Here is a 22,265-nt window from a genome sequence, read left to right as displayed (position 1 = left end):
ATCTTTTGCCAATTTAAGCACCATACTGTTAGACAGAGTTTCTTTCCTTTGTCCGTGTAAGGCTCGCTGAGATATTCTTGGCAGCTGCAGGATTATCTGGTTAATATTGCGGGTGGAGGTGGGAGGGTAGTGGGTAGAAAGGGAGAGAGGAACATTATTGATTGAATACCTATCTTTGATTTGACTGTAGCAAAGTAACACTAGAATAATACTAAAATGTGTCGTTTTGGCTTGGGTGGCTTTGGAAAAAAAACATTTTTTTCACATGAAGTGTCATGGGGGAGGTTTAAGGCTTTTGAAATGTGGTTTGGCAGCAGAATGTTCAACTTTCGTTCATTCATTCCTGCAGCAAAAGCTGTAGACATCTGAAGCAGTCACTCTAAGTACTAAATTAAGGAGCAGTTAGCGTTATCATTTGAGCTATGCTGCAGCAGGAAAGCCTTTCTAAAGCTCAGACTTGGCTCAGTCATCTAACACAGCCATTCATTTCTGTGTGTTTTGATTCAAAATGTCGGTGATGCTATCAAAGGCTACTGATTATCAATAATAAGACCAATCAACAGAATTAATCTAAAATACTAAACCACCATCACAAAGTAAGAAAAATGCTTTAAGTAGTGAATTTTTGATATTTTATATTTTTCTTATTGTCAACAAATCCCATGAAAAGACCAACAATGAACTGATGTATCTATTGTTATTGTTGTTGTTGCTGTTGTTGTTCTGCTCCCCTCCACCCCCACCCCACCCCCCTCCCCCCGCCCTCTTCTCTCTTTCTCAACCCATCCGGTCAAGGTTGAGGTTTCTTCCCGTTAAAGGGGAGTTTTTCCTTACCGCTGTCGCCACGTGCTGCTCATGGAGGAATTGTCTCTCTCTCTGTAAATTAAAGAGTACAGTCTAGACCTGCTCCATGTGAAAAGTACCCTGAAATAACTTTTGTTGTGATTTGGTGCTATATAAATAAAATTGAATTGAATTGAATCTACTAACAAGCCTGATATACTGTATTTTATTCCTACTACAGTACCCAGCTGTTTTAGGAAATTACTGGGCCTATTTAAAAAAAATTGAAACCACATATTTATGATCTATCTTAAATGTATTTTTATTTTGACATTTTAAAGATGGACGCATGTCTTCAGTTTGAATCAATGGGCTTGGGGTCTTGTCATGGGATTTGTCTCATCCTATCTAAAGTTAAAGGTGTTATATGTAGTGAATATGTGCCATATATTGGTACAATTTAAATAATGACATAAAACCACAAATAAGGTTATAACAGACATTGTCACACTCCAGGGTTATTATAACACTTAATCATAAGCACTTTTTAAAAAAATGTTTGAACAAATATTTTAGTTAACTCACGCACACTCAGTGCTGCTGTCCATATTACTCTATTTTAAAATGTACATTTCTCCCACTAAATTAATTTTCCTTTCTATATGCGTTTGATTAAGTTACACATTAGTAAAAACTGAAAAACATTTTAACAAATCATTATTTTCAAGATATATTTTTGGGCATTTTTTGCCTTTAATGGACAGCTGATGGTAGACAAGCAGACAGGAAAGAAGGAAAGACAGGGGGGCATGACATGCAGCAAGGGTCCCTGGCTGGAGTTGATCCAGGGATGTTGTGGTTACGCAGCATATGCAGTAACCACTCAGCTACCAGGGTGCTGTGCAACTCATCATTTTCTAAAATTAAATTGACTTTTATTACACTTGATGACAAATTGATTTCACAAAACTGAGTGATAGTGCTTACATCACATCACCACCACCACATACACAGCAACAGAGCTAGTCGGGGTCTGTTCCTGTCCTCCTGTCTGAGCGCTCTTCAGCAGCTCCACTTGTACATGGATTTTATAAGGAGTTCAACTCCATGCAGCACAAGTCAGTATACGCTTTGTATTTGTTCATTTACCAAGTCAGACATTGCAGTCAAAGTGGCTATTTGCTCTTCTTGGCTGCTTTATGTGTCGTACTCTAAAGCACCAGGGCCATTACTGCTGTGGCAGTTTCAAACTTAGCGCCTAGCAGCTAATGTTAGAGTGAAATCAGAAATACTTGGATTGTTGAAGGGTTGCTGACGTTGTGCTTGGTAGATGCCTACAACATCGCTGCGACGTACACACGCATCACGTGCTGTGTGTAGGGCACCAAGTACCAGAGGGGGCACCAAACAGCACCTCAGTAAAGTTGGAAATATATTCACATATTCAAACTTCCTGGATCAATAACTCTAAAGCAAAATGTTGTTAAAACACACTTTCCTACTGTAGTATGGTAGACAATAAGCTACAACTTAATTTTCACCCAACAAGCTGTCTGCTGAGCTGGACTAATAACATGGAGTCTATATACAGCCGACTGTGAGACGAGTGCGCAGGGACCGTCTAAAAAGTGCAACATCGAAAAGAGACACTACAAAAATATTTTATACAGTGTAATGTCTCCAAAATGACTTCACACATCAATGGTTTCTTGTTGGCTATACTCAGAGGTTAAATTGGGCCGAGGTTGCTCAGCCCCGGGCACATAGGTCTATGCACTTCTATGTCATCGGGAGATGCTTAACTTTGCACATTTTCAACAATGTTTATGGTGTATTTTTACACTTTTCTTGTTCTTAATAATTCAAACAATGACTAAAACACGTTTTCTTTGTAGCTATATATATATATATATAAAGCTCTATATACGTCATACACTGCCAGCTAAGATACTACTGTCTGTTTCTCTGAACGCAACACAGCCTAACCGGCTAACAGCTTCATGTTAGCATCAAGCTAGCTATGAAGCAGGAACAAAACCGGAAAACAGTAATATATAAACAAAAAAACATATTCAAAACGTAATTGAATGTCTATATATTGTTTTTTTTTACTTGATTGTATGGTGTTCTCCTCTTATGTAATGTGATATGTATGTATTTTGGCTTTGATATGTACATGTCTTCAAATGCCAAAGCTATTACTTTAACCGTACAACTGGCAGTGTTTGTTGTATTAGTCTGAACTTGTCTCTGGTATTAATAAAAGTATCTAGAATGACTTTGATTAGCGTTTTATTGTTCAGAGCAGAGAGTTGTCTCACCTCATTATATTTTATTTGCACTTTGTCAAATATCAGATTTTGTAGTCTATGCTGAAACCACAGAGCCCCTCACATAACAAATCCCAGTTTAACCCCTGGTTATACTACGACACTCAGTTTGGAAAAAATGTGCGTTTGCATAATTTTGGGGAATTTAAATATTCAATAACTTCACTTCACCAAAATCACTTGTCACAAAATCACATAATATAAAAGTATATTTCTTTGGTTTATTTCAGTGAAGACAATTGCACTTTCAAATACTGTGTGTGTGTGTGTGTGTGTGTGTGTGTGTGTGTGTGAGAGAGAGAGAGTTTTTGCCTGTTCTATAGTTCTGTAGTGTAATATATAGGCCACTGTATTTGCAAAGTTATTTTAAAAATAATGGTAACATTGATAATGAAGATATAATTCTTCGGTTCATTTTATTATTATTTTTATGTATTTATTTTATTATTGTTATTATTATTAGGGTTTTTTGTCTGTTCTATAGTTAGTTCTATAGTGTAATACATACTGTTATTGTATAGTTCTGGTTTTCTTATTTGTCCAAATATTTGTGATTTTTTATTACACATAGGGCACTCAAATGTCCCTGCTGTATTAATGTGGAAGTCATTGTGTTTCCCAACATTTATCTCACAGACTTTTTAACAGGATTTAATGGCTATATATTGAGCATTTATTGTGAATAGTGGTAGCAAAAGCGGTTAAAAGTTACAAAAAACTTTACATACAAGGTCATATGCAGGTTAATTGGCAGTTAGTTTATATCTGCCAACTATCCAGATATGTGCAGCATTTCAACTGCTGGCCTGCTAGTGTCACTTTCAGCTTTTTGTCATGCTCTGTAAAGTACAAAATATAGACTGAGGATATGCATTCCATGAAAAGCCTCTGAAAGCCAGAGTTGCCTTACTCATTATATATATATATAAAGTTATGTTGTGTGACTTGAAACCTTGTGTTATGCTACAGTTTATAATAGATTTGAAAACCCCAATTAAAGATTGCAATTGAATACAGTTCTCCTTACATAAAAAATTTAGAAATTGTTTTAGCAGCTTGATATTGTATGACTTTCCCTAATTTTACACATGCACTGGGTTTTAGACCAGACACAAAAAGTGATTGATTTTGCAATCATTGTTAAGAATTTTACACACACAGTATTGAGGTCTTTCACATTCCAAAAAAATAAGAAATCAAGCCAACAAAACACAAGTGTTTATGAAGTCCATAGTTTTAGTTTTTACAGATTTGATATTGTTACGGCTGAGAAGAAAACGTATAGCAGAATGTATAGTGCAAAATTAAATGAATAATTAAATGATTTGTTCTGTGTATTTGTCTGTATGATTTTACCCAACGTAATATTCTAATACTAACCTGACCTAGCGTAATAGTTTCTTAAAAACATTTTAAATGATGTGCTCAGAGAAGACCATCAAACCTCATCTAATCTGAAGACACCTACCCCTCTACCTACCTTGGTGTCTCATTTGGCTACAACTTTTATGTAAACAGTGTCACGGCTCTTGTCAATCAGATGTAATTGTCTTTTTAATATATAAGTATATTAGACTAAAGTAGATGTATCAATGGTTTTTGCAATACATGTTTCTGTATAAATTCTAATCTTAACAGCTGTCATTAGGCATGTATCAAAGTAGCAGGAGGTAACCATACTCTTTTTTTATTTCTTCAATGACAGATGGGATGGCCATGTAAATTATGTACCACTGTTGTACCTATGAAAAGTGATATTTTAAGGGGAAATCTCACCAGGTTTTATGTGGATGTCCAATAAGTGTTGGTGGTAAATGTAGTCAATTGAAGCGATATTTTCCTCACTGCTTGCCATACTGACAGAGAAAGCTGAATTTTCCTGCTCACGAGGCTGGCAGTGCCCGCATGTACCAGGATGCATTGCATGCGAGCGTCAGATGCCCAACCCCCAAACACACTCTGGTTCAAATACGGCTGAATATCCAAGTCCACCAAAACACTGTAAAATGTATCCTTGTCCATAACATCCTCTGCACTCATATTTTGGGATGCCATTTTCGCTGTTGGAAACATAGCTAGTTTGCAATACAAGTGATGAGAACAAGGAAGTTTTGTTTTTGAGTGGCATCTAAAGCCCCCTGGCTACTCAGAGGCTGAGACTAGAAATCCAAGCTGAAATAGCCTGTGCTTCTTCCTTGGCCCAACTATGTCACTGTACGCATCAAATGACGGCGCTGGTGCTGGAAGAACAACAGATTTTGCAGCTGCGTCCCAGAGATACAGAGAACATCAGCAACAACACACTATATCCCTAATTTGGATAGCTAGAGATCTGGTTGAAAATTGGCGAGATGGTCCTTTAAAGCATTATTGACTGCATCATGGAACCTTTGGACACAGTCATGCCTTGCCCTGTATGTATGTCCCACTTGGACAGGTACACTCCTGGAGTTGTTCAATATGAAGGGAGGAGGAGTTGGTCAGGGCATCAAAAATGTGTTGATGGAACTGAGTTTCAAATCATTTCCTCCCTTAGCTTGTTATATTTTTAAACACACGAGCTCTGACTATCAAATAAGTTTTAAAGAAATAGTTTGACATTTTGGGTCATGTATTCTCAGGTATCATGTCTATGTGGTAAAGGGGACAGATATATCGTGCACATTTCCAAATCCATATTTTTATTCTTGGCTCTACTGGAATATCTTTGCATGCTTTACAGTTGACAAAACTTGCATTTGTCTTATACTAACCCTTCATGTGGCTCTTAAACTCCTGTGTCTTTGGCCAAGAAATAGTTACAGCACATAATTCCCCCTGAAACCACAACATGTCACTTTTACATTTCTGATTAACAATGTGTTGTATTTCACTTGTATGGTTTGTTTTAATTTAGGCATTTTAGGCATCGTCCATAAATCATGTAATAATTAAGGATACCACAAAATTAATATTGATCTTTTCATTAACTCTTTGCTATAAAGTGACTGAGAACATTTCCAAAAAAAATTGAAATACTTTTTTTAACCGCTAAGTCTAATCGTAGTTTTGGAATTCCCCCCTGGGGGCTTTCTGAGCACTGCTGTATGCTATTTGTTTATATAAAACTTGTAGTAGCACGCTAAAAAATCAAATCAACATTTTTTGTAGTAGACTAGAGCCAATGCTGAAACTGCACAGCATGAAACACCAGCTACACATAAACCATTAGATGTTTATGTGATGACTTCTGAATAGATGTACTTGCACACATCGTGTGCAGTAGCTGCAAGGTTTTTTAAAAATCACAAGATCTGGACAAAATCTGAAATGAAATATTCTTAAGGAATTATTGAAATTTTTAAACTGAGCTCTACAGATGTAATATGTTTTGCTCCAATGAAACTGAAGTATTGGCTGAAATAGATAACATAAAATCCAATTTATTTGTATCTTTCATCAACAAATAAGACCGATTGTCTTCATCATTGTGTTTTGTTTGTATGTTGTACATGGAAAAGCAGAGCTTGATGTGCAACAGGACCTTAAAATGCACAGCATGAAGATTCATGTTTGCTATGATGCGGTGGGCATCATCATGGAGAGCATCCCTGTGCTTACTGATGTGGACAACATGGCCAGAACATCCTGCCTTCTTCTTGACCTGACATACACTCTAAACCTGGAGTATCCTTCAAAACTGGCCAAAACCTTTGAAGTCTTTCAAAGACTGTGGGACTGGACACACTGCGGCCAAAACCAACTTCCAGGTTCATGAGCCTCAAAAACAAGTTACTGGCCTAGACAGCTCCTAGCCTGACACTCAGGAAAGGCTGTTGGTTATTTATGTTCAAAACTGTTAAATGTTTATAAACTTTATGAGTGCAATTCCTGTAAATGTTAGTTTGGTTTTATGGACTGACTTAGAGTGGTCCTGTGTTGTGTTGTAAAATTGCTCCTTTTGCAAAGTTACACTGAGCCGGAGTTCTTCCCATCCTGCCAGCGTAGCAGCGGGATGCTAGGTGACTGTCCAGCGTGTCCAGTTGCAACGGTCAGTTGCTGCCCAATTGTTGTTGCATTTGACAGGGTTGTGATGGTCTCCACTGACTATTGTTAAGTAACGCCGCTGCTTGGGTTCGGCCACTTGCAGGCTATTGAGCAGACATCAGTGTCGCTAACAAGCGAACAACATGCGCTCTCTTTTCTCAGTCACCCTCCGGTTCAACTGAAATGCCTTCTGTTTTAACTAAAATCCACTCATACAACATACTGAAATGCCATCATACAACATTATTTTCAACAGAACTGTGAATGCTTTTCAATAGTTTATATAAAAGGATTTCACAATACCATATGAGAGCATTTTAACTGTGTATAAGTGCACATGTTGCTAGTTTGTGTGAAAGCTTTTCATGAGAGCGTTTCAGTTGTGTATATAAGTGTATAATTTTTCAGTTTGTGTGAGAGTGTTTGAGTTGTAAGTGTAAAAGCATTTCACTTGTATGCGTACGTGAGAGGAAAAGTACATGTATATGCATGATAATTCTGAATAATGTCCCTAACGGCCCCTCATACAGCTCAGCTCGCTAATTTGCGCCTTTTCATGTTAGTGAAAAGAACAACACTAGCCTAGGTTACTGATAGAGCAACAAAGCATGCAGGTGTACTGTGTATTTTAGGAATGCCCCCCCTCGCTGGAGTACGAGGCTGTTGCACTTTTATACTGAATTTCATTCCATACATAATATTTGAAATTTTCCTGAGTTTTGAATTTAGATTTAAAAGTGATAGCACCTTTAAAAGATCACATCTCCCGGAAAATCTGTTGTTTCCTGCTGCAAAAAGAATGCTGCTTTTTGTCTGCCAGGCTTTTTTTTGCAAGCTTTTACCAAAAACAGAACTAAAACAAGTAATTTTTCCATTAGCATTTGCTTCCACCAGCTGCCATTGCCAGAAACTGAAAGCTTTAGTTCAACTTGCACAGAGAAAACAATGCCCTCTTCCTGTTTTTTGCCATTACTCACTGTACTTGTTCTGTAAAGCTGTATGACAGAGATGACACGGGTACAGAAATTAGGTCAGTATTACCTGCTCTTCTTGATGATGGTCTCCTTCATGCTCCACAATGCTACTTACTCAAAAATCAATGCAGTGCTGATTTATGGTACAGAACAACTTTAATCACTAAATGAAACATACTAATGAACAGAACATAAAGCTTGAACAGATCCTGGATAGAAGGTTAGGTCTGAGAGTTTAGTCCAAGTCATGTCCAACATGTTTTCCATGCACATCTTTTACATCCCTGTTAAGGAATCTCTTCCACATACTGTATCTTGCCACTAGTCATGGCTATACAACGGTGATTATAACTGTCACCTCTAGTTACTGTCTCCAAGGCCATCATAGAATTACTTACAGTTCCTGTGCCAGGAGTTTCTGATTGTTTTTACTGAAATCCACATAAGGCCTGCAAGGAAACTTCTCCAGTGATTCCAGAGCCATGTGAGGCACATCTGGGAGATTACTACGGCTGTGTCTTCAAGTCGACAAGCACCGAAGGCCCTCTGCTATTTTAATCCATGCTGAATATTCCAACAGCCTGCAATCAAACCAAATGAGAGATGGTTGGACATACAACAGAAGGTTGTAAAATTAAAAACAATTGCCGGAAATTGGGGAATATGATTGTTTTGTGCATGTCTTGTTCAAATAAATATCTGGCCAGCATGCATCCAGAAACTCCAGCTATACTTACACATGAATTAAAGGCCCAATATGTGACTTTTCTGCATTAAAATGTCTAAAAACGACTAGACCTATGTTATATTTTATTGAGTTGTGTACTTACACTATCCCAAATGTTTCCAACAATGTTCAAACCCAGAGAAATACGTCATTCCAATCAAGGTAACGGTCCGTTTCATTTGGTTGCCTGTCAATGGTGTTCATACCCCCTTTGCGCATACGTCAGTGTTGTCATAAATTGACTTTTTATCCAGTTTTAAGCCACATTTTAATGATACGCTTTGTAGATCTAGGTCGTTTTTAACTATATCTTTTACTGGATGAAGGATTTTAGTCATGGGACGTCTGGGTCTTCAGTTGTCAGAGAAACAAGCTGAGCAAACATTAGCGGCAGTTCGGCTCACAGCCCCTCCGGATGTCCTGTATCCGCTGAACAGAATCAGAGAAACACTAATTTTTAACGTCAAACTGCTTTATTTAGTGTTTTTACTGGTTTTAATCACCAGGTCCATTTGTTTTGGAGAGAAGGAGACCTCTGTGGATAACTCTGCTCCAGTAAAAACCTCCTGAGAGATGAGCAAAGGAATCCTAACCAGGAGAAGCTGACTGTTAATGACGGCAATGGTGGTTATTTAACAATGAAGACAACAACTCCCATGATCCTGTGCTACTTCAAGACATCATCAAACTCTGTCTTTTGTTATTGTTTTTATTGAGAGACCCCTAGCAGCAGAAAATGACATATGGTGTATTTAAAGATATCATTTGTAGGACTTTATCATCGATTACATTTTCAGAAAACAGTTTGTGTAATACTACATTTAGAACAAAACCCTGATAAAGATTGATTGTGGCTCTTGGAATGGTCACATCAGTTTTGTGTTTTGTCTATGATATTAGTTTAATCGATTCAGAATGACTCATAATTGCAATCATATGCAGCTGCAGTCAAGCTGTCAAAATATCATTAATGATGTAAACATCCCATGTACTTGCTGTTTTTAATAGGTGTAAGGGGATTCACATATTATTTCCATAATGTATTAACACAATACACATTCCTATTATGTTTAAAGCCATTTACATAACAGTCAAGTTCAGAAAAACAGTCGGAGAGGTAATGAAGTCAGTCTCTCATTCATGAAATATCTTTATGGTGTACATTGGTACAGCAAGTACAGTCTTGGAGTCTTGTGTCAGACCTCAGAGTTGTTTGAGTTCATAAATGTTGATTGGCAAATCAACTTGAACCCAAATGTTTTTATTTTTATTTTTTGCTGTGGTGGGAAAATGAATTACTTCGGTGAATGGTGTTGTCGCTGTCTTTTGTGATCAGCAGTAATGGCTCATCTCAGAGATCACCTGTTGATGAAACAGTGCAGGCAGGACTTATTTAGGTTATTATCAACAAACTGGAAACATTACACACAGACATAAAAATACTGTCATAAAATGAATACTGGTTCAGTATAATGCAATCCAGTACCTTGTAATTTAGTATTTACCTCTAGGTCAGAGAAGCCCAGACTATATGATACTGGTACCCACTGACCACAGCTTTATCAGACACCTTTTAATTTATCAAATCATAAATAATCTCAGATGTAACTGTTACTATTGAATTAAAGCGAGCCCATATTTAACTTACAAACATTAACATGTTACAGGTGTCCATACCTTAAAACATTTCATATCAGGATTAAAGTGTATGGACTGACTTAAACAGGTAAAACATTTATATTTTATACTTAGAATAAGAAAAGGTTGCTTGTTCTCCTCACTTAAATAAAGGAAAATTATGGTTTATTACAACTTAGGTTTTATTTTGCACCTCTGGTCAACAGTTCTGGTTATGATGTGACTGTCAGACGGTCAGACAGGTTGTAAACAATCTAACAATTAACAATTTAGCCATTGAGCACACTTAAAATATCAGTAATAATATCTTCATTGTGCAGGAAAACTGTGTGCGTGCAAAACTACGGCAAGTAGGCCTACGATAAGTGAAAGTTGAACCAGGAGGTGGGTCTAAATACTGTGATGGATGTAACTGAACATAATTGGGAAAAGATTTTAGTAATATATAAACATATTTTCTTGGCGGGGTTGAATAGGGGGCTGAATAAACCATAGCTTCTATGAAACTATCAAGAGCATTAACCCTTTAGTACACCAGCTGCATATTTGAGGAAACTGTCCTGTTATCATAACATTTTAATTCAAAGGACCTGACTTCATATTTAGGGTTTATGTGTATCCAAGGAGTTTAGCCAGTTTTGCAGCCTGGGAACCCAAATTAGTGGTGAGACAATTAGTCTTCGGTATTAATCAATTAGTTGATCAAAGTCATTTCATTATCTATAAAGCAAAACAACCAAACATTTGCTGTGTGGTTCCAGTTTCTTAAACATGAGAATTTATATGATTGTAAATTGGATATCTCTGACTGTTAGACAAAATAAGCAGTTTGAAGATGAACTTGGGCTCCAGGAACTTTTACACATTTTGTTGCTTTTTATTCACCAATCATTTAATTGAATATTTAAGAAATTAAAGATAATCTATTGTCATAATTTGCAGCCCTAACCCAAACTCAAACTGCATTGATATTTATAATGTAAGATCCACATAGAACCATGAATGATTCCTAGAAAACAACCCTCCAGAGGATCAAGTGGTGCTTTAAAAGCTGCTTCTTTAAAGACCTTCTGCAGATCCACCTGTTTGTACTGAGAACACTAACTTCCACTACTAATACTTAAGATAATAACATAACTTAAGATAATAACTTCTTAACTAAACATGTTCTGTTTAGCTTTGTGAGTCACCAGAAGAGTTATGCTGAATGATAAGAATCAGGAGTCAAAAGTGCAGTAGCTCTAAAGACTCTAATGTTTTCTTACAGTGTTTCTTTGCTGTTCAAACTAAGTTTCCGCTTCTTGGGTTTCATCTGTTTTCATAATCTGTATCACTTAAAACGCAGAGTGCTTTAGCATGGCTGCTGCTGAGCTGCTTTTGACCATTCAGCCATTACAGAATGTTTAAAACTATCATCTACGTCTTGATAAAGACTAATAAGAAGCAGAATATTAACACAGCACACATCCATAATGAATAATGGAGAGCAGTAATGAGAAATGAAGGTGTTTCCACACATTTGTACTGTGATAAGATGCCTGTAGTGAAGAATCTGTCCAAACAACTCTTGGGAAGCGATGTGAAGAGAGCAGAGACATCCAGCATGACAAACTGTCATGACGTTTGCGATTTGTTTAAAGTGTTGGGAAGAAGGCTTCACAAAAATGTTGGGAGGAAACTTTTCAACAATTCAAGCCATTTAGCATTTAACTAGCTTTCCATGAAGACAGTATTTTAGAAAACATGTGTAAAAGATATAGTTGTGTTATGAGGAATACATGAAAAAGGAATCTTTCCAAATAACAAATGAACAACTGGATAAATACTTTAGCTATGCACCATGGGTAATGTAAGTCTTGAAGTTGTTACCAAAGATAGATCGCTGCCTTGTCATGTCTTACTTTTGAAAAGCCCTAGAAAGTGGGATTGACTTTCAAGCTGGATTTTGAAAGGAAAGGAGTTTTGTGCTGTAATTGCTATATAATGAGGGTTTCAGTGACCTCCTGCCACATCTTGGCCATGTTTTTTTATTTACTCGTCTAGTGAAAGGCAATGACTCTGTTAAACAGATGGAAAAATATGCCTCTCCAGCTCCTGCAGGAATTTGATTTCTCCCAACAGCTGTCTTGCTTTATACAAGCATGAAGTCAGGGAATAGCCCATCTCAAATCAATCACGCCGGCCGACATTTCCTGCAAACTGTGCTCACAGACATGACTGGAGGGGCGGTGGGCTGAGAAGGGAGCATCATGGCAGATGAGCTGACGGGCTGATGTGCTCTTGTTTATGTCCTCTAATGCCTTCTCCCATTAGCTGCACGACTGAGAGCTGTGATCTGAGCCACAGGAAATCACCTGACACCTGCAGGAGGAAACTCAACTTTAACGTGACTCCATTAGGTCTGAAAATGAGTGTGAGTGAGTGCATGTGCATGTGCAGTGGTGATGGAATAGTTTGCTAGTAGCCTATTATAAGTAACATTGTTTATACTGATTCTGAATTTCAGCAGTACCATTAAAGTGAGACTATGTTACTTTTTTCATTCTTGGTCTGGTATGATCAGTTGCTAATATTAGTTAATGTTAGCAATCTTTAGATAGATATTGATGTGTAACTAACAATATTCAGTCAGTTTGCTGAATTCATGACTTTTTCTCTACTGGCGGCGCTGTTCGACTAAATTTGAGCATTTATCCTGTAATTGCAACTTGTGGCCACAGAGGCTGCTATTCAGCAAAAGTTATTTAGGCTCACTCTTTAAACACCTATGACAATTTCATATAGATAAATGTCTGTGCGCTTACATGAAATCATCATTTAAGACACTTTTAGTACATTTTTCATGAGACAAAAACAGTTTTTGGTGCAGTCTATCTGTTGCTTCAAGTCCATTTATGTCAGTGTCCCCATGTCAGACCTGTGAATTGCTGTTAGCCACTGCGTGTTTATGATACTGCCACTGGGGGGCACCAACGTCAGAAATGTTCACATTCTATACCTACTGATCACAAAAAATGTATTGTGGTATCTAGCCATGCAATCTGCTACACAGACTCTGAGCAACAAAATACATTAGCTAACGTCAGTTTGCAGGCTAGACAGCTGATTAGCCACTCAGCTGCAGCACATTAAACAGCGTGTAAACATACCTGCAAATGTCACTTCAGTCTGGTTAGATGCTGGTGTGTTCAGTGCTCTTCAATACCACTCCTAACAACATGCTGTCCGCCCATGACTTGTAAGCCAAAGTGCAAGTTTGTTTACTTGTCTCTTGGTGTAACACCTGCACTCTGGCCGTCTGCCAGCTGCTGTCAACCAAGAAAACACGGATGACGCCACACACCTCCAGCCGCTGAGATAGAAAATGAGTATCGCTGATTTCCCCAAAGACTATTTTTTCTTACCTTCACTAATAAAAAACTGTCCACACGAAAACTGATAAACATTGACATTACTTTAAAAAAAAAAGGATGACCACATGTGATTTCAGTTGGACTTCTAACAGAAGCATTTATTTCCAGAATCAGTTTTCCTGCCATGGACAGTTTTCATTGGAACACCTTCAGCTGGACAAATCAGTACAGGTAAGTGGGAAAATATGTTTTTTGGTTTTTTTTTGTAATTTGCATGAACAGATCATTTAAGTTTGAATTTGTAGTTGGTAGATTGGTTACATTTTCTCAGACTCAAGTTCACAATGTGACATCAAATGAACATATCTGCCCTTGAAATCAGTCACAAACAAGTCACTTTTACAAGACTTTTAGCATGGAATGTCTTTAAACCAGTCACCAGACCAGTATGGTAGGCCTAAGGGTGTTCATGCATAACCAGATTCTTTTAAAATCCCATTTCTGGCCACACACAAATAAAGTATTAACAGCTGGATAGCTAGCATGAGCACGACACAGAATGTAGGCTTCCTACACAGAGAGAAGAGTTCCACCTAAAGAAAATCTAAAAATCAGATTTTCAAAGATAGTCAAATTTTGTCAAATAATAATAGTAATTTTTGCTGTAGATTTTTGATGCTGTTTTTCAAAGATGTGAGCAAAAACAACTACTGTACCACAAACAAAATCTCATTTACCTCCATTGTATTGGGGTGGATTTCTCAAAATCTGAACATACACCAGAACTATCTTTATGTCAAGATATCACTGGGGTTAGTAAGAAAAAATGTTTTTTGGTTATTTGGGTGAACTGACCCTTTAATTTTCAAATGTTCTGGTAACTTCAGAATAACAGCAACTTACCTGTGAGGACATTATGCTACTATTTCATATATAACATTAGTAAGCGAGGAAATATGTTTTCTGTAATTTTGGAACAGACCCTTTAAACATCATCATTAGAAATTTTAAAAAGAAAATGCAATAATACCAAGCACAATGTAAAACAGAAAAGTGATTTATGGGAAATGTAGTGCAGTGATTAGATTGCTGAAGATATATCAAAATTTAAAAAGCATGAATTTCTCAGATCATAATGGTCACCATGATGTTTATAACAGTGACAATATTAATAGTGCTTTCACTTTAATGTTACTTCTCAACCAAACTGTGTATATGTGATACACTCCAAATACCCACGGGTGTACTTTTTGGATAAGAAATACATAAATAAATGACATCCTGGGAAAAATAATTTTCCCTGGGATGGTTATGGCAGCTAGAATGTACATTCTGGTCATTATGAATTATAAAACGTGAGTCTGAAGCCTGAGCACACATACAAATAGTATTTATTTAAACTGCAGCCCTGGGTGAGTGCCCACTCACTGGCACAAGTTGTTGTAGAGAGCGAAACAGTGAAGACTTTATTCCCCGTCACTTCAAACTGCAAATGTTGCTCTGCGGTTCACTTCATGTCCCCCTCAGAGTGCTGAGAGTTCAGCCTCATAATGAATGGGTCTGTCAACGCGTCGTGTGTTAATAAACCTGCAGCTGATTGCCAGGGTAATTGATTACGATGCATACCTATATTTTTATTTACAGTGCATTTTTACATTATGTTGAAGTGGCCATGTTACGAACAGAAGTGTTGGTAAATAGTAGCCATGAGTTATGAAGAATGTAATTGGTTGGCACCTAGTCCACCATCCTTCATGCTTTCAGTTTTTTTCTAGGCCAAGATGTTAAGTTATCCTGGGGTCACCAGAACTTTTGAAAATTAAAGTGTCAATTCACCTGAATTACAAAAAACATATTTTCTCAATTACCTTTTCTGGTAGTTACTGAGTAAATAGTTTTGGTTTTATTACTTTTCATTGGAACTACTTTCTACTGAAGATATAGTCCCTATACGAACCCTGTTCACAATGAGGTCTGTGGATTATCCAGGGTAATGGCAACACTGTTTCAGAAAACAGTTTCAGTGCCACCATGGCAAGCTTAACCTGTTATGGCAACCCCAAGACAAAATTTAGCTGCTTGGTACCCAATAATCCCCATTCCCTACAATTTCTGTGCAATGCATATAAGTTTCCAAGTCGGAATACTACCTCTGTTCTGACACAGGAACCAAGGCCTCAAGATCCAGGACCTACCTTAAAGGTGAACTGTTTTGTTTTGTTTCCAGGTCTTGGGGAGTAATACTGCATATGTGGGAAAACTTGTATAAAGCCATTGGTGGGAAACTGTGTGAAATCTAATAAATTGCACCTCATGTCATTTGAGTCAGCGTCAGTTGGGGCTGAAGATTACAAGTTTGAAAATTAAACAAATCGGGGGGTGTGGAGTTAGAAAGAAGCGAGGTTACCAGACCTCTGTAGCTCTGCTGGACGCTAGCAGCTCCAGCATACATTAGCCACTGCTAGCATAACACATGTGAATCTGCAACTGAGCTGTTAGCAGTCAGCTTGCATTGTTGGTTATGTAGGTGCCAAGTTTTGACAAGGAAGAAGGATGGAATCAAAAAGATGGTGTCTCTGATTCTGCTGTATCAATTTTTATTTATTTTTCAATTGTGACTCTGACAATGTTATAGGAGTGCTACTCAGTCCAGTTAACATTATCATCCATCACCTTATAAAGTTGTAAGTTCATTGTTCACTCATTTAGCTCTATTTTGTTCTCCACCAACACCTGTGAAAAATATCTGGCTTTTTCACTGAATTCAGCTGCCTGCTGCTGCTGGAAACAAAGTTGATGAGAACAGAGAGAGTGAACCCAAATAGTAACATTACAGAGCTGAAAGATGCTTTTAAAAATGCTCTGTAGATCTGTGTTCATTACAACGAGTGACTTTCAAATTACATGCAGTCATTTGATGAAATGGCAGGATTAGTATTATGTCAGCTGATACTCTGCTTTGGTGGTGCATTCTCTGAAATTTTCAATAAATCAGTTAACATACAGTAAGCTTGGAGCTTTATGGGCCCCCAGAGTTTCAGGGACCTGGGATAATTGCCTGCATTGCCAGCCTTGGCACCACAAACAGAATTCCATTCACTTCCATTGTATTGGAATAGAGGCAGAAATCCCACAGATGGATATCTCAGAATCTGAACAAATTAAACCACAACTATCTGCCTGGCTACAACACTAGTAAGTGAGAAAACATGTTTTTTTTGTAACTCGGGTGAACTGACCCTTTAACCTTCTGGTGACCTCAGGATAACAGCAATCATAGCCAATCACATGAATAGCATCTGTAATACTGACACTCCTTTTTATCAGGAAGTTGTCTCTTTAGTCTTTGAGCGGACTCAGTCATGTGGGTTGAACCTTTGTTGGCTGCTTTAAAAATGTTTCTCCTCAGCTGTTTACCATCCGAACTCCCTGCTTGCATTTCCATCAGAAGCATGTTGAACAATGATAAGATACCTCCCCTTAATATCAACATCACTCAGTTGGAATCATCTCCTCAAATTGAATCTACAACAGCCCGACAAAAAATCGGCATGTTGTCAGGGACCGTCCAGTGAAAACAAAGAGAAGAATGACAGAGCTAATGTGGAGCTGGGCCTGCGCAGGGTTGGGTTTCAGTCTAATTGGGATCATACGCTGCATGTGCAGTTTTGGCACATACGTTAGATTAATCAGGGGCTCTTTAATCGTGGAGAAATTCTCCTGTGCGTGGCTGGGCGGACGCTCGGCCCCCAGACCCCCAGCCTGGGCTCTGTCTAAGCACGGACCTTTTGACTCCATAAACACCCGCTCTCCAAAATTGGGGTCAACCTCTCATTGCTCGCACCAGAGCGCTATCATGCCACCACAAAGGGTCCCCTTAATGATTAAATTGCATTGAGTATGGATGTTGCGAATCTGCAGATTCCTGGCGGCTGACTCTTCCTCCTGATTGTAATTTATGTCGGAAGTCATTGCTGTCCAACACTCGGCCGCTTCAAAGCCCAGGAGAGAAAATGTGCACGTGGATGAAGCCTGCATCATCCACCCTGCTGCAGCTTTAATCTGCATTGTGAGGTACAGCTGACCTCACATATTCACCTTGTACCATTTACAAATTGACAATAGTAATAAATGCACTCCTAAAATCATGTTTTTCTTTCTTGCTGGGACTCTTTTGCCAACCTCTGCTCTGTTGTTTAGGTTAACCTGCCATTAATCTGCATATGATTAAGTCTTGACATAAATTTGACAGTCTGGGCAAGGACTGATTAGCCATTTGCTTAGATGATGATGATGGTGGTGGTGGTGGTGGTGTGTGTGTGTGTGTGTGTGTGTGTGTGTGTATGTGTGTGTGGTGGGGACTTACAGATGTCCATGTCAGCTGTGAATCTTTAGGTGAAACTGAGAACTATTATACAAGACCACCAAGTAAAGGAAAGGTGCACTTTAAAAAGAAAAGATATTTTGGATGATTAGCAGGAATTTTAAGAATCTGGATTCCATAATTTGTAAAGAGCCGCCAGTGAAAATGAATATAGTTTACAAAGCCTCGGAGCGATCATTGCACTTCATCTGGATGGAACTAATATAAATATTATGAACTGCATTTCATAATTTAGACTATATGGTTATTTCATCCATGCAGTAATTCAAAATATGTAGCTTGTTCGTCATAGTGAAAATTCCCTACTTTGAATGCATTATAGCCATGAATAAATGGTTTTGTCTTCACATAATAATGACTCTCAGGTTACTAAAGTGAGTGCTTAAACTCACTGATGAAAGCAAGTCTTTGAAATATAAAGAGCTGGTAATTTCACATTAAAGGGAGAATACAAAAAACAGCCTCTTTATAAATAATTTGAGAAAAAATAAGAAGACACGGTAATTAAAAAAACTATAGTCTGTGTTGATGCAGATTAAAACTTGGGGAATTTTGAAAGACCAAATTGTGTGTTTTGAGCCTGAACTGAGAGATTCAAACGTCTAATTTTCAAATTTAAGACGGTGTTTAAGACCTGTTTCCTCTGAAGTAAATGATCTGGCTTTGTTCTTTTGTTTACAGCACTTTATACATACAGACGTGAACGCTGATGTTTGCCACATTATGTTCCCAACTGGTTATTGATCCCACACACTTGCAGCTTCAAGGACAACACCTTAACCTCAAGGTCATCAGGCCTAAAATAAAGCTTTTGGAAAACGTAACTTAAACACAGGAGCAAATACAGAAGAACAGATGTTGAACTGCAAAGTCTTTTAAACCCTTTTATTTCCAGTGTTAGAAGATTTAGGCTGACAGTAAATCCACTGAATCAGATGTAAAAACAGTTTGACTGCACAAGCTTTAAACTGCAGTTTTGTGGATGCTTCCTCATCCAAACACATAAATGTCATATTTCTGATTGCATGAGCTGTTTGGTGATTAAGGCAAATGTATGCAATTTCATGCTTACAAAACACACTTTCAAATCATTTCAACCCACAATGTCTCTTGATTTAGCATAATTTGTCATTATGGATATCATTTTTTTAATTATTGGTAAAGGTTTTGGTCAAACATTTGCCTAAACTTGTTCACTGTGTCAGTAAAATTTGACTTAATATTTTAAATATGTTTATTTTATTTTATTATTTTACCCCATACTGTCCAATAGCCTACAGGTTTTAACACTCTGTCATAGCAGGTGAAATGTGTGAGAAACACTGCCGTGGTCGTTGTTGTATTTCCATGCCTGCTTCTCTATTTATTACAACAGCCAAATGACTTTATAGTTTTATTGTTTGAATGATTTTTGTTTTTAGCTGCAGGACGGAAGAATAAACAGGTGTGCGTTAATTCTCTCAATCTGTATGACATAAATATAACAATAATAATAGATTTCAGATTTTATTGTGTGTGAAATATATAATATGAGATGTTAACTGTCTGCAAAAAGGCAATCAATTCAAACACAGTGTTTGGTTTTCGGCACCAAACTCACTTTAAATCAATATGAAATATTTTTGCAGTGTGGTTTTTCGTTAGCGTTTGCTAACAGCTGTGTCAGTTTTATTCATTCGCACAATCAATTGGGGTTTTCTATCTTCATGAAAAGCATGACTAAACCTAAAATTAAACTCGAGTGTGTGCCGCTGAACTGTGTGACTTCTTTCATTGGGGTTTCTTATAGGATTTCTTTTTAACACATGCAGAAATGCCATGTTTGGTTGCAGAAAAGTCACACAGTGACGTTGAGGGTCCGGAAATAGAAGCTTGATAATATGACGTTTTATTAGAGAGCTGAGTATCTAACCAGCCAGCTCAATTTAGTCGTGAAATTGAATCTATAGATTCGTGTACATGGACAAGAATTTTCCTTTTTTTTTTCGTGACACTCAGCACGACTTTCAAAGAGCCTGTGAAGTGGCGCAGTTGAGATGACGTCTATATAAGGTGACACATGTCCACAAAAAGTGGACTCAAGTGGACTTTGCTGCAGGAGACAGCTGCTCGCTTCCAACCAGGCTTCAAGTGATCATTTGAACCTAAACCATGATCTTTCCCTAACCAGACCTTACCCTCAGCGCTCACACCATGACACTGCGTCATTTTTAACGAAAAAAATGGAAAATCTATAGATTCAATTTCGTGACTATTTCACAAACTGCTGTGAATCTAGTGATGAGTGTCGGACTTTAAGGCTACTCTGCATCATTTTTCCATGAAAGGGAAAATTGTGCTCTCTCATGGTCCCACGCATTCAAGACTTTATCATATTTAATGATATTGTTTAAATACGTAGACCTGCACTACAGTGGGTTTCTAGTGACCTCATTATAATAGAATTATCCCGCCTTTGTTGCCATGATATTTAGCAGACTGTATCCTTTTAGACAATAGCTACTTTTAGAAGGATAAGGTCTGCATGCACCATCATTCTTAGATGGAGCAATTTTAGTGAGCTGATGTTTAAATATTCCAGAGAAAATATTATTTTACAAAATATAAAATAGTTTTAAAATGCTACAAAGCATGAAAAGGTTTTTTTTTTTTTAAATAATAATCTTTCCATATCACAATCGCATTTGCGGGCCGTTTTTAACTACAAACACTGAGCCAGAAACCAAAAATCTCCCGATGTCTATAACAAATGTTATTAAATCAAAGCATCGCATGGTTCCGCTTTCTTTCCATTTTATGATGTTCGACCTCAATGCTCTGACTTTGATCAGCTTCAATTAACAGCTCATTAAACCTTCAGTCTGCAGACTCCAGTTTCAAAGCTTTGTGTTTCACAATTGAGCCGTTTGGATGTTGAGAAGGCATTTTCAGTCAACAAGATGTGTTGACTGAGAACCATCAGTCCATGTGTGTTTATTTCATACTGTGCGTGAGAAGATGTTTTATCATATTTCTGGGAAAAGACACTGAGTGGTATACACAAGAAAAACAACTCATAAATCTCCCTGGCTCCTGTAAAAAAAAAAAAAAGTGCGTCAATATTTTTCCTCAATACAGGATAAATATGTTGTTTAAACTGCGGTTTGGCGACGTACGTATATCTTAAGCCTCTATTGCACTTCTCATTGAATTGACACAAAGTAATGTGAAAGCTTTTGATCAAAACCAATGCATCTAATAACAAAACACACCTTTCAAATGTTTTTTTTTCCTCTTAACTCTGGACACATTGCAGTGACAGTAAATACCGCGCACACAGAATCATACCCAACCTGAATATTGAGAATAATTAGATTCAGCAACAATAGACGGTTTGTTATTAATGACTTTACATTCAGCCTTGTTTACACAGCCTGGACGCATCAGTACCGTTCAACCTCTTTCTGCAGCTAAGATCGACAGTTAATAAAAAAATTGTAAATGGTAATAATAATAACTTTTTAAAAAATCTTTAAAGTAAAATATATTTTTCCAGTGCAAACCCTGCGACCATCTCACACTGTTTAAACACCGAAGCAATAACCTCAAATATAGGCTTGGATAAGGCTGCCAATATCACATCAATGCTTTAAAATGACTGGTTATAAAATAAATAGATAAAATGATAATAATAGGTAGTGTCAGCTGGCTCACTGATACACAACACGCAGCCTGCCAACACTGATTATTTCTGTTCTCCAGTCAACCAGCCACTAATAAACTTCTATGACTATAATAATGTGAATATAACATTTAATGAGCTGTTGATATGAATTAGTAAAGAAAAAGTGTTGAAGTGAAATGAGAGCTAAGCTGTGACTTTATAGTCTGTTTCCACAATAACATTGTTCTCACTTCCATAAATATGAACTACTTGATAACATCTGGCCTTCCTAAAAAATCGTTAAGCAAATGAACCAAATGTTGCCACACCTCATGTAAATCTTCAACATTTGTTGTTTTTTTTTCCCCACCTGAAGCAGGAATGAAAATGATTTTCGGAATAATTTA

The sequence above is a fragment of the Thunnus albacares genome, chromosome 4 (genome assembly GCF_914725855.1).
Source record: "Thunnus albacares chromosome 4, fThuAlb1.1, whole genome shotgun sequence".
In the NCBI taxonomy this organism is placed as follows: domain Eukaryota; kingdom Metazoa; phylum Chordata; class Actinopteri; order Scombriformes; family Scombridae; genus Thunnus; species Thunnus albacares.
Note: the sequence above shows the minus strand (reverse complement) of the source record.